The sequence below is a fragment of the Macrobrachium nipponense genome, chromosome 43, assembly GCF_015104395.2.
Source record: "Macrobrachium nipponense isolate FS-2020 chromosome 43, ASM1510439v2, whole genome shotgun sequence".
Classification (NCBI taxonomy): Eukaryota; Metazoa; Arthropoda; class Malacostraca; order Decapoda; family Palaemonidae; genus Macrobrachium; species Macrobrachium nipponense.
In genome coordinates, this window is record NC_061104.1 from 5250097 (window position 1) to 5263633 (window position 13537).

At 33.2% G+C, this 13537-nt stretch overlaps 1 pseudogene; it reads left to right on the forward strand.

Annotated features, from left to right (window-relative positions):
- The window catches only part of LOC135214007 (irregular chiasm C-roughest protein-like), a 270534-nt pseudogene that overhangs the window by 222007 nt on the left and 34990 nt on the right, over nt 1–13537 (forward strand).

Below are 13537 nucleotides of genomic sequence, written 5' to 3' on the forward strand. Positions count from 1 at the left end.
TATCTGGGTTCTTCTCAGCTATCAGAGGCTTCTGGCTTTGTGTGTTTTTAGCAACATTGTACCGTGCTCTCCTTGAGTATTTTCAGTTGCCTATTGCCAAGTAATTTTATAAAAGCACTGTCAATATTGGTGTTTTTATTTTACCTTGTCACTTCTGTGTGCTATACTTCAATACTTGGCTTTGTATGTATTTAGCAATAAGTTCGTTCTATTGCTGTACCGCGCTCTCCTTGAGTATTTTCAGTTGCCTATTGCCTAGTAATTTTATAAAAGCACTTCTGTGGGCTATACTTCAATACTTGGCTTTGTATGTATTTAGCAATAAGTTCGTTCTATTGCTGTACCGTGCTCTCCTTGAGTATTTTCAGTTCTATTGCAAAGTAATTTTATAAAAGCATCGTCAATATTGGTGTTTTTTTAACTCTGTTACTTCTGGGGGCAAGTAGGCCTAACTGTTACACTTCAGTACTTGGCTTTGTAAATACTTAGCAACAAGTTTGTTCTATCTCTGTAATGTGTTCACTTTGAGTATTTTCAGTTTCTTATTGCTAAAGAGCTTCCAAAATACTGTTATTATTGTTTTCTTTTTCGTCTGTTACTTCTGGGGGCAAGTAGGCCTAACTGCTATACTTCAATACTTGGCTTTGTATATATTTAGCAACAAGGTCTTTCTATTGCTGAAACGTGTAACGTGTTCCGCTTGAGTATTTCCAGTTGCTCATTGCTAAGGAGATTTTTCAAAAAAAAAAAAAAAAAAAAAAAAAACACCGTCAATATTGGTGTTTGTTGAGTGTTACTTCTGAGGATAAGTGTGCAGGACAGATAATTCTTTGATACTTGGCTTTGTAAGTATATAGCAACAAGGTCTTCCTATTGCTGCAACGTATTCTCCTTGAGTAATTCCAGTTGCCCATTGCCAAAGGGAATAGAAAAACTCTGTTATTACTTATGTTTTTTGAGTCTACTTAGGTGATAGGAAGCTTTACTGATTAATCTTCAAGAGCGTAATCTTTCAAAGCGATAGTAAATCGATTAAATTTCTTTGAAAGTATTTTATATTTTATATTATAATTTTTAATTTCGATGCGAATTTTTTTTTTAACCTGCTTATTTCAGAGTATACCATCTAGTCAAAGGCTAAACCCTCTTATTAATGTAGTCGATTGTAGAATTATTGAAAGCAAAGTGATGAATTTTAAATTTTCACTGCTAGTCAGTAACTGAGCGCATTGAAAATTCAGCATTTCATGATTTAGTCTTTGTTTGCCACATTAGAAAATGACTATAGCAGATTCACATTAACCGTGCATCTGATGTCTAGGCCAGTCCCTTACGATGCTCGTGATTGGCTGTTGATAAGCCAATCACAGGGCTGGAAAGTTGGAAACTCTCAGTCTCTCTCGAGAGTTCACATAGGGAGGATGTATGTTCCACATCTCCTGAGGGATACTTTTGAAACACTGTATCCCTCAGGAGAGGTGGAACTTACATCCTGCTGATGTGGACTCTCTCGAGTGACCGAGGGTTTCCAGGCCTATCAACAGCCAATGAGGAGCGTCGTAAGGGACTGGCTTAGACATCAGATGCGTGGTTGATGTGAATCTACTATAGTAATAAGTTGCATTAGAAAATATGGAATAATAACGAGTTACATTAGAAAATATTGAATAATAACGAGTTACATTAGAAAATATGGAATAATAACGAGTTACATTAGAAAATATTGAATAATAACAAGTTACATTAGAAAATATGGAATAATAACGAGTTACATTAGAAAATATGAAAAAAAAATAACGAGTTACATTAGATATTGAATTGAATAACTAAGTTACATTAGAAAATATGGAATAATAACAAGTTACATTAGAAAATATGGAATAATAACAAGTTACATTAGAAAATATGGAATAATAACAAGTTACATTAGAAAATATGGAATAATAACGAGTTACATCAGAAAATATTGAATAATAACAAGTTACATTAGAAAATATTGAATAATCACAAGTTACATTAGAAAATATTGAATAATAACAAGTTACATTAGAAAATATGGAATAATAACGAGTTACATTAGAAAATATTGAATAATCACAAGTTACATCAGAAAATATTGAATAATCACAAGTTACATTAGAAAATATTGAATAATCACAAGTTACATTAGAAAATATTGAATAATAACAAGTTACATTAGAAAATATTGAATAATAACAAGTTACATCAGAAAATATTGAATAATCACAAGTTACATCAGAAAATATTGAATAATAACTAGTTACATTAGAATAATTATAACAAGTTACTTAGAAAATCTTGAATAAAAACAAATTACATTAGAAAATCTTGAATAATAACAAGTTACATTAAAAAATATGGAATAATAACGAGTTATAGTAGAAAATATTGAATAATAATAACAAGTTACATAGAAAATATGGAATAATAATAACAAGTTACATTAGAATATATTGAATAATAACAATTTACATTAGAAAATATTTAATGATAAGTTATATTGGGAAATTCTTGATAACAAGATAGATCAGAAAACATTTGGTATAAGCGATTCAGCCGGAGATGAAATTACCGAACACCAGTCTCCCTCCCCCCCCCCACCCAGTCTTCTTCTTCAAATTTCCACAACATTAACGACGCGGAGAGACTTGGGAGGAAACCGATCATAATGGCAGCCTCTGAAAGGAGAATTTATTCCCCGAAAACAATCAGACCCCGAGGGCTTGTATCCACTTGGTATCCACTATAGTAAAACATGTATCGCGCGCGAATAAATATTCAGAGATTGAAGGAAAATTCCGCGAACGCCCTTCCTTGTTTATATCCAGTTTTTCCCAGAAAACCAGGGGCTCCGAGGAGGAGAGGAGGAGGAGGAGAAGGAGCAGGAAGCAGTGACAACACCTACTGAGAGATATCCTGAAGAAAAATGGAGCTTTCGGCAGAATTACTCTGGGATTACCGTGAGGGGAGTGCTTCTCCCTCCCCCTCCCCCCCCTAAAGGACACATGAGCCAACCCCCTCCCCACCTCCCTCCCCACCTCCCCTCCCACCCTACCTGGGCCAGCCCGTCCCGCCTCAGCCATTTTTATCTGTTATTCTGAATCCAAGTTGGAATTTGTTTTTTTCCGCTCCCGGCCGTCTCTACGTTTTATCGGTAATTTTTTTTTTTTTTTTTTTTTTGGGTTTCGGGGGGGGGGGGGTGGGGGGCAATAGGGGTAGGGGCGGGTTGGTTGGGGTGGGGAGGCTTTCTCAGGAACTCTCTCAACGTTTATATCGTGACGTTTCTGTCGAAATTTTCAAAACGATGATGGCTGCGTTTTCTGTGGAACCTTTTTTAAAGTCGTTGGTAACTTTTTTTTTTTTGGAACTTTTTTTATCTTTTACCTTAACGTTTCTGTGGAACGTTTTTACGATTACAGTTACGCTTTCGGAGAACTTTAAACGTTTGTGGTTACGTTTCCGTTGAACTCTTTATGAATATTTTAGGTGTTTGCTGAACTTTGAACGTTTATATTGACGTTTCGGTCGAACTATTCTCTCTCTCTCTCTCTCTCTCTCTCTCTCTCTCTCTCTGGCCCCTTCATCGATATGGGGCGATTACCATGCTGTATGAACATCAATTAACAACCAAATTCGCGCGGACTGGGAATGAATTACAGAGATAATTACAAAATTACAACTCTCTGAGTTTCTTGGTCAGAAATACTCCAGTTGCGAAATGAGGAAACGAAGACGATGGTGATAATTGGAATAAGGCGAAAGGTTTATAAATGTATTAATGTTTTTTTTTTCATTCTTGCGGAGTTGACCAATTGTGACGAGAGTGGATTTTAACATTTTGTTTATATTTTTGTTATGAGATTATAGAATATTTTCATATTGTTATTTTGAGATTTTAAATATTTTTATATATTTTTTTTATGAGATTTTAACATTTTTTTTATATTGTTTTTGTGAGATTTTAACATTTTGTTTATATTTTTGTTATGAGATTTTAACATATTTGTTTATATAGTTTTTTTGAGATTTTAACATTTTTTTATTTTTTTGTTATGAGATTTTAACGTATTTTTATATTGTTGTTTTGAGATTTTAATATTTCTTTAATATTTTTTATGAGATTTTAACATTTTTTTACCATTTTTGTGTGAATGAATTATATTTTTACCGTCTTTGGCTGACTTTTTCTCAGAATTTGTTGAAATGAGATCAGATGGGTTTTGATAGTTTTTAACTTTTTGTTATGAGATTTAAAAAAAAAATTCACATTCTGGTATGAGATTTTAACCCCTTTATCAACTATTTATATTATAAATGAATTGGATTTTTACTGTCTATGAATTATTTAACACTTTTCTTAACTATCTCCTTTATAAGACTTTATCATATTTAGATATTTTTTTATTTATTGGATTTCTACTGCGTGTTTTAATTACTCCTAGTATATTTAACAAGTTGTATCCGTACGTGATATTAAATATCACTGTATTTATTTTTGTATTTCATATACCAGTAGACACCATTTTGACGTATTTACTAACTTTTACTCTATAGTCTTATTTCAGACTACACTACAATAGGAATTCTCAAATGCATTCAAAATATTCCATCCTAAAAGGAGTGCAAAGGATTCATACGTAGGAGGAATTAGTCTCGACCTTTGTGACATTGTATTTCTGTCAATAGAGAGAGAGAGAGAGAGGTGGGGGGGAGGGAGAGAGAGAGAGAGATACAAAGGGCTTCTGTGGAACCCTGGCAACCGTAAGGTCTCTCTCTCTCTCTCTCTCTCTCTCTCTCTCCCTTGTGTGTGCGATATATCACATTTCATCAAGGAGCCGTTGTAAAGGGCAGCCGCTCTCTGGCTTGTCATTGGTATTGTCGAAGGTATTTGGACTGGACCAGACGAATCGAGATGATAATTGTTAATTGATGGCTTTATCTTCATTTTTGACAGTTTATATATATATATATATATTATATATATATATATATATATATATATATATATATATATATATGTGTGTGTGTGTGTGTGTGTGTGTGTGTGTGTATGTATTAGAAAAAATAATTACAACAATTCTTCTGATATATATATATATATATATATATATATATATATATATAATATATATATATATATATGATATATATATATATATCCAGAAGAATTGTAATTATTTTTTTCTAATATACGTTACAAAGGGAATCCGCTTTCTGCTTCGTATTGGAATCAACCACCTGTTTCGAAGCCAATATTTTTTCTTTCCGAATTAACCACCTGTTCAAAACCAATTTTTTTCTTTCCGAATTAACCACCTGTTCAAAACCAATATTTTTTTTCTTTTCTGAATTAACCACCTGTTAAAAATTTTTTTTCTGAATTAACCACCTGTTCAAAACCAATTTTTTTTTTTTCTTTTCTGAATTAACCACCTGTTCAAAACCAATATTTTGTCTTTTCTAAATTAACCACCTGTTCAAAACCAATATTTTTTTCTTTTGTGAATTAGCCACCTGTTCAAAACCAATAGTGTTTTCTTTTCTGAATTAACCACCTGTTGGAAACCAATATTTTTTCTTTTCTAAATTAACCACCTGTTCAAAACCAATATTTTTTCTTTTGTGAATTAGCCTCCTGTTCAAAACCAATATTGTTTTCTTTTCTGAATTAACCACCTGTTCAAAACCAATATTTCTTTTTCTGAATCAATCACCTGTTCAAAACCAATATTTTTTGTCTGAATTGACGACCTGTTCTGACCCAATATTTTTTCTATATCTAAATTAATGATTTGTTTTTTTTTTTAATGAACCACCTGTTCAAAACCAATATTACTCTACATTCCTTAATCTGAATTAACCACCTGATCAAAACCAAGTTATGATTTTCTTTTATATATCTGCCTGATAGAGAAAACGGGCATCAAGTCCACTGGAAAATCTCTGTGCACTGAGACATAGTCCAGAATTATTTTAGACAAACTTTCTTTCATATACCTGTATAATTTAGACAACGGACTTTAGAAATATTCTAGACAAAACCTCTTTCATATACCTCTGTAATATAGACAACGGACTTCGTATCCATAGGAAAACGTACACTTGCATAGTCCAGCTATTGTAGACAAAACCTTTCTACGTATATAAATCCCAAAGGGCTAGACGGGCATCAAGCCACTGGGAAAAATCTCTTTGCCTTGAGACATAGGTCCAAATTATTTTTAGACAAACTTCTTTCAATACCTGTATAATTTGACAACGGACTTCGTATCCATGGACGTACACTTGAGACATAGTCCAGAAATATTGTAGACAACCTCTACGTATAATCCATAATCCCAAAGGCTAGAACGGGCATCAAGTCCACTGGAAAATCTCTGTGCACTAAGAACATAGTCCAAATTTATTTTAGACAAACTTTTTTCATAACCCTTGTAATAATTTAAGACAAAGGACTTTAGAAATATTCTAGACAAAACCTCTTTCATATACCTCTGTAATATAGACAACGGACTTCGTATCCATAGGAAAACGTACACATTGAGACATAGTCCAGAAATATTGTAGACAAACCTTCTACGTATAATTCCATAATCCCAAAGGCTAGACAGACACAGTCAGTCTATAACCAGCACTTTTCAGAAACTTAATTAGGACAAAACGTTAACTGGAAGAACAAATGAAAGTTCTTAGTTATACCCCTCCCCCCTTTCCCCTTCCTCTTCCCCCAACCCCCTCCCCAGAAAAAGAAAATGGAAAATACAGTCCTCTAGAAGCGCTAAAGATAAAATCGCTAATTAAACCTTGAAAAAGTTCTGTTAACTTCGTCTCTTAATCATCATGACCTTTCAGCCAGAGGCTTTTCTCAGCTGAGATCATTGTGGGGCGTTCCCCAGGGGGGTTGTTTGGAGTCGTTGCGGGTAAATAGGCGTTAAGGATTGTCATTGCGCTAATTGTGCAAGGATCGTAATTGTTCAAATTGTGTAAAGATCGTAATTGTGCTAACTGTGTAAGGATCGTAATTGTATAAGGATCGTAATTGTGCAAACTGGGTAAGGATTATAACCATAATTGTGGAAGGATCGTAATTGTGCAGACAGTGTAAGGATCGTAATTGTGCAAGGATCATAATTGTGCAAACTGCGTAAGGCATTGTAACTGTATAATTGTGTAAAATGTGTAAGGATCGTAATTGTGCAAACTGTGTAAGGATTGTAATTGTATAATTGTGTAAGGGTCGTAATTGTGTAAATTGGGGAAGGATCGTCATTGTGCAATTTGTGCAAGGATTGTAACTGTATAATTGTGTAAGGATCGTAATTGTGTAAATTGTGTAAGGACCGTTATTGTGTAAGGATTGTCATTGTATAATTTTGTAAGGATCGTAATTGTGTAAATTGTGGAAGGATCGTAATTGTGCAAATTGTGTAAGGATCGTAATTGTGCAAATTGTGTAAGAATCGTTAATTGTTTAAGGATTGTAATTGTGTTAATTGTAGGATTGTAATTGTGTTAATTGTATAAGGATTGTAATTGTGTAAATTGTGTAAGGATCTTAATTGTGCAAACTGTGTAAGGACTGTAACTGTAAATTGTGTAGGGGTCGTAATCGTGTAAATTGTATAATTATACACGTCTAGAGAGGAGCAGTGACAGAGCAACTGCACGAAAAATGCTTTATTTAACTTCGACGAACTTTTCGTTTCTTTTTTTTAAGCTGGAGCAGACGATTCACCTCACCTTTCGTGCCGAATATTTGTGACATTAAGACTAAGCCGCCGAAGCAGACGGTATAATATCACTCGGATCGATAAAATGTCAGTAGGTCTCTCTCTCTCTCTCTCTCTCTCTCTCTCTCTCTCTCTCTCTCTCTCTCTCTCTCAGTTTATCCCATCTCCTCATTACCAGTTTAAAGTTTCATGAATATCGTCCGCCGGTCTCGGGTCCATTTCACGATAGCTGTTTCAAGTGCAGAGATTGATAGATACGTTCTTTTGTATTTAAGGAAGTGGATTACGCCCTTATGGCATAACTTACGTCCTTATAACTCAAGTTCCTATAACTCAAGATACGTCAGCTCAAATGAGGAAGTATGGAGATTTTTAAGAATGACTTTGGTTTGTGCATTCGTAAGTTGTTGACTAAATAACCTTATATCTAGGTAAAATATTATTATTATTATTATTATTATTATTATTATTTTATTATTATTATTATTATTATTATTATTATTATTATTTATAAAAAGTTATCAGAAATATAGAGATAGCTTTATATATGCTGAAAGCACCTGATGGACCTGTCACCTTCAGTATTACCTATATATTTTTTTATTGTTGTTTATCAGTTGCAGTTTATTTTTTATTATCTGGAATTAATTCCGTAAAAATCCCCCCGCCCCCCAAAAAAAAATCTTTCTCTAAATTCTGAATAAATCTTTCCAGTTTTGGAAACATTCACTCCTCACCCGTTTCCAGCCTTCCAGGACTTCGAGTACATTAGAATTCCATCCGGGAATCCGGAGTTCATTGGCTCAGACAACTGGAGTTCTCAAATTCACGGTCTTCGTCTCGAATTATTTTTTTTTCTTGTTTTTTTATCAAATATTTTTGTTGATTTGACATTTTGTTTGTCATACATTTGGAATAGCCAAAATAAAACTCCACATTTTTAGTTTCAGCCAAAATAAAACTCCACATTTTCAGTTTCAGCCAAAATAAAACTCCACATTTTTAGTTTCAGCCAAAATAAAACTACGCATTTTTAGTTCCAGTCATAATAAATCTCCACATTTCTAGTTTCAGCCAAAATAAAAATCCACATTTTCAGTTTTAGCCAAAATAAAACTCCACATTTTTAGTTTCGGCCAAAATAAACTCCACATTTTTAGTTTCAGGCAAAATAAACTCCACATTTTTAGCTTCAGGCAAAATAAAGCTCCACATTTTCAGTTTCAGCCAAAAGAAAACCCCACATTTAAAGTTTCAGCCAAAATAAACTCCACATTTTTAGTTTCAGCCAAAGTAAAACTCCACAAAATTCCACATTTTTTGTTTCAACCAAAATAAAGCCACAAAACTCACATTTAGTTTCAGCCAAAATAAAACTCCACATTTTCATTTTCTGCCAAAATAAAACTGCATTTTCAGTTTCAGCCAAAATAAAGCTCCACAAAATTCCACATTTTTTGTTTCAGCCAAAATAAAACCACAAAACTAAACATTTTTAGTTTCAGCCAAAATAAAATCCACATTTTTAGTTTCAGCCAAAATAAAACTCCTGGCAAACTTCCATCAACATCTCTGACCTGTCAACTCATAAAAATAATAATAATAATTTTATGACGTGACCTTAGCCAGTTTTATAATGAGAGTAACTCGGGCGCCCAGTTCATTACCCAATTTAATGGTAACGTTCGCATTTGAAGTTGCATATAATCATAATTATTAATTGCCCAGTTATCGAAGGAACGGTCCATCCACCCCCCCCCCCCCCATCCCTCCTCCCTCCCCCTGATAGCCTAATGATTGCCTACTTCATGATGTCATTATTTGGTTAAAGGGGAAGGTTTTTGCTCTCTCTCTCTCTCTCTCTCTGTCTAGACAAGCAGTCGGTACTATAGCCGCATGATTCACTAAAATGGCGTAGAAATCCACAATTATGTAACTGTAAATATATATTAAATTAAATAATAGATCTTTCGTGAACCTTCCTTATAGTCTCCTTAGCGTATTGAATATAGAATTAAAGGCCAAGGCCAAGCACTGGGACCTATGAGCTCATTCAGCGCTGAAACGGAAATTGACAGTAAAAGGATTTGAAAGGCGTAACAGGAGGAAAACCTCAAAGCAGCTGCAATATGAATCGATTGTTGGGAGAGGGTGGAAAGTAAGGCGGAAAATAGAGAATGTGAAAGGAGGTACAGTAAAAGGAACGAGAGGGATCGTAGCTAGGGGACCGAAGCACGCTGCAAATAACCGTATTAAGTATATATTCTCCTTTTCTATTTCATACTGATAAGGAGGATCGAGCAGAAGGGATATTGAAAATTGAAAAGGGATGATTGTTTTTAGGATGTTGCTATTATTACCTGGGTTTATTCAAGGGCTAAAACTCTCATATTATCATCATTACAAGTTGAATCACTTCTCAGTGTTAGATATATAAAATTATATAACTAACGCTTAGAAGTTATTTGACATACTGCTAAAATCGTGTGAGTTTCAGCAATATAATTTAAACAGCTTCTCTGTGTTATTTTACCTTATATTGATATAATTAACACAGAGAAGTTATTTATCTTATGTTGCTGATACTAGAAGCAATGTAAGTTGAATAACTTCCCAGTGTTATTTAACTTATATATTGTTAGTTATGTAAAATTATGCTCAATTTAAAGATTGTTAAATGCTTATCTTTATAATATGTTAACAACATTTACCTTCTTTAATACAACTTTTATATTATTTGTTATACAAAATTATACTGGATCTGAATGCTGTTAAATGCTTACCTTGATACCACTTACCTTTCGTAATACGACTCGAATTTTAATCCCCGCCTTCTCTCTCTCTCTCTCTCTCTCTGCAGGGCGTCATGTTCACCTGGTGGATCTCATGGTTCTGGGCATGGCTCCTGTGGTGGTCCTGGGCATGCGCGTCGGCGGCGGACGCCAGCATCCTAAGCAGTAGCTGGGCTCCGATGGTCCAGGCCGACTTAGGGGCAGGAGGGGTAGGACCTTCCAGCCTAGGCCCCAGGAAACTCGGCTCCAAGAAGGGCTCGGTCGTGGGTCCCGGGATGGGCGGGTCGGCCGTGGAGAGGGCGGGCGTGGAGGGCGTTCAGAAATTCGCCACCGAGCCCACGGACCAGACGGCAGTCGTGGGGTCGACGGCTGTGCTACCTTGCAGGTGAGTTGAGTCAACGCCATCTTGAAGTCAACGCCATCTTGAAATGAGATGTCAATTCAAGATGGCGTTGGTTGAGTTGCCTTGATGGGTTGGGGTTCCCAAAGGGGAGAGTCCGTGCCGGTTTTTTTTATCTATTTATTCATTTATTTATTTATTTTTGATTTATTATATTATTTTTTCGTTTTTTTTTTCCAGGTAAATACTCTTAACCGTTTCCTCTCTGTTAGATCGATGAGCTATTTTTTATTGTGAGGATAAACTGATAATAGCTGAGATACGGGAATTATATGTGTGAGTGTGTTATGTGTGTATATAATATGTATATATATATATATATATATATATAATATATATATATATATATATATATATATATTTTATGATATGTGTGTGTAGAGAGAGAGATGCATGTATATATATATATATATATATATATATATATTATATATATGTGTGTGTGTGTCGTGTGTGGTAGTGTGTGCTTGTGGTTGTATATATATAGATATATATATATATATTATATATATACCATATATATATATATATAACACACACCCACACACACCACACACATATATATTATATATATATATATATATATATATATAATTACACACATACATACATACACACACACACATAACACACTCACACATATAATTCCCGTATCTCAGCTATTATCAGTTTATCTTCACAAGAAAAAAATAGCTCATCGATCTAACAGAGAGGAAACGGTTAAGAGTATTTACCTGAAAAAAAACGAAAAAAAATGATATAATAAATAAAAATAAAATAATATATATACGTATATATATATATATATATATAATATATATATATATATATATATATATATATATATATATATATATACGTATATCTCTATGTATCTATAGTGTACTTTTGTACATTAGCGAGTGTATCCCCCCACCTCCTCAGTCTAAATACACAAAAGAGATCCGGAAATCCAGCGATGCTGAATTATTTCCATAAATGTTCTTTGAAGGTTTATCAGATCAAAGTGATTGAGAGATACAAATCCGGACTCCGCCTATGAGTATATGAAATCTTTTTTCCAACGTTTTCGGAAAAATAATCAGAGTTAGCAACTCGATAATCCAAACTTTTATGAAGGAAACATTCAGGAGAATTTATCATATGTATTGATTTTGTATTATGTTATGCGCGCTCTTTATGTTTTATATTTTTCATAAACAGAGAGGTAAATTTTGTTATTTATTGATTTTGTAATATGTTATGTGTTGTATTTATTTTTATATTTTTTTATTTATAAAAGAAAATGTAAATTTTATTATATATTGATTTTTGTAATATGTTATGCGCTCTCTTTATGTTTCATAAATTTTTTTTATCTACAAATAAAAATGAAATTTTTATTATTTATTGATTTTGTAATGTGTTATGCGCTGTCTGAATGTTTTATATATTTTATTTATAAAATAAAATGTAAATTTAATTATTTATTGATTTTGTAATATGTTATGTGCTGTGTTCATTTTTTTTTATTTATAAAAGAAAGTTAAATTTTATTATTTATTGATATTGTAATATGTGCTGCCATGTTTCATGTTTTATATTTATATTTACAAATGCTTAAGATCAATTCTATTTGAATAAACACGTTTTAATATACACATTTGCTCTGGGGTGTATAGTAATAACTGAAATGAAAGCGTACGAAAATCAGTCATTTTAATATACACATTTTGTTCTGAGGTATTTAGCAATAAATAAAATGAAAGTATACGAAAATCAATATAACTTTAATATACACATTTACTCTGGGGGTGCTTAGCAATAATCTAATAATAGTTTGACCAATTAATCTCAAAATTAAGGAAAGCATTTCCTTCAAGCACTTAATAGCAAACGCTTCTTTCCCCTGCTTTCTCCTCAGCTGTGCTTTTCCACGCTTATCTCGTTCGTTTCTCCATTACTCACAATCGCTTTGAGTCTTGTGATTTTTCTTCTTGCATATCGTGATCTTTTATTGCACAGTCTTTTTGCGTTTCGCGATTTTTTTGTGATCTTAATTACGCAGTTTTTTACGTGTGATTTTTTTTTATTATTTTTTATTATTTCATGATCTTTTTGTATTCTGCTAAATTTGTTGAATCTCGTGGTGTGCTCTTGTTTTTACTTATATATTTATTTATTTGTTATTTATTTATTTACTTATTTACTTAGTATTTGAGGATCTTTTTGCATTTCGTGATTTTTTAAATTTATTTATTTATTTTCTTTTGTGATTTTTCGTGATATTGTTCATATGGATCTTTTTGCAATTTGCGATGTTTCTGCATCTCACGATCTTATTTTTATTTCTCGATCTTATTTTCATTGCTCGATCTTTTGCACCTGCGATCTTTTTACATCTTTCGATGTTTTTTTTTGTATTCCTCTGTCATTTGTTGTATCCCGCGATCCTTCTGCATCTCACGATCTTTCTTGCATTCTGCTATCTTTTCTAGCAAGTAGTGATCTTTTTTGCGTCCCTCTATCTTTTCTTGCATCCCGTGATCTCTTTACATTTTGTGATCTTTTTGTGCGCCCCGCAATCTTTTTACATTTTGCCATCTTTTCTTACA